This window comes from Taudactylus pleione, unplaced genomic scaffold (assembly GCF_031769625.1).
Source record: "Taudactylus pleione unplaced genomic scaffold, aTauple2 ptg000845l, whole genome shotgun sequence".
Lineage (NCBI taxonomy): Eukaryota > Metazoa > Chordata > Amphibia > Anura > Myobatrachidae > Taudactylus > Taudactylus pleione.
Genome location: NW_028285247.1, coordinates 5,318,912 through 5,320,001, shown reverse-complemented (window position 1 = coordinate 5,320,001; position 1,090 = coordinate 5,318,912). Strand labels below are relative to the sequence as shown.

At 40.7% G+C, this 1,090-nt stretch overlaps 1 non-coding gene across 1 annotated transcript; it reads left to right on the top strand.

Annotated features, from left to right (window-relative positions):
• Positions 1–232: 232 nt before the first annotated feature.
• On the top strand, positions 233–305 carry TRNAR-CCU (transfer RNA arginine (anticodon CCU)). The gene has a single exon. It is a non-coding gene; the product is annotated as a tRNA-Arg (tRNA).
• The last annotated feature ends 785 nt before the right edge of the window (positions 306–1,090 follow it).

Below are 1,090 nucleotides of genomic sequence, written 5' to 3'. Positions count from 1 at the left end.
TTAATTTTAATATTGTCTCTATGAATCTAGCGCCTTAGACTAAAGTAGGGGTGTTGTTTTTTTTTTTTTATAACAGTATCTGCTGAGGTTTGATAATTTTATTGGTATATCATAGTATCATAGACATAATAGCTACTATATATAATTAATTAATCATATGATCCAAACTATGCATAGCGTATTAGTCCATAAAAATAAATCTATTGAAATAATTAACTGATTTTATTTATAAGCCCCAGTGGCCTAATGGATAAGGCACTGGCCTCCTAAGCCAGGGATTGTGGGTTCGAGTCCCATCTGGGGTGTTACTTATGTTCTCATATTTAAAATTGCATCTGTTAATGAATTTATGTTTTCTACTAAGAAGTCAGGGCCATAACTAGGGTAGTGCGACCAGTGCCATGGCACAGGGCACGGCAGGGCAGGGGGCGCTGTTTGGGCCTGTTTATTTTCTGTTTTATTATCATTCTCACTTGTTGCTGCCTCTTCTATTATCCCCAGCATCTCCTGGCCTCCCCTATCTCTTCCCTGGCCCTTCCCCATGAGGCCTGTCCCTTTTTTGGGTACATTATGTCCCTATTTTTAAAATAGGGGGGGGCACTAATGCTCTTTCTGGCACAGGGCACCAAAAAGTCTAGTTACGGTTCTAAGGAGTCACAGCTTTTACAGAACGCTGTGGAGGAAGACGACGGAATTATATCAGAAGAACGGATAAATTATTCCATTCTTACGTTCCTAGATGACCAATGTCTTTTATATTTTTTATTATTGATCCATTACATAAATAACCTGTTATTACATAGGTAGTGAGGGCTGAGGGGTATGTATATTTAATACAGACGAAACAAAACCTCTGCTCTGTAACCAGGGTGAGCTGTTGCTCTACTGCCATCTACTGGTTGAAAAGCAAACCTCGCACAAATACGACCAGCTGCATAAGGTAACGACTCGCCTGAAATACTGGCAAGATGCCCCAACAATGTGAGGAGTCTACTATTGCCCTAAACTACGCCACCTCACCTCCTTAACATACGCAGACAAACCTACTTCCACCATTCACCATGTGATGCTCCTGCTCTTTGACTGCACT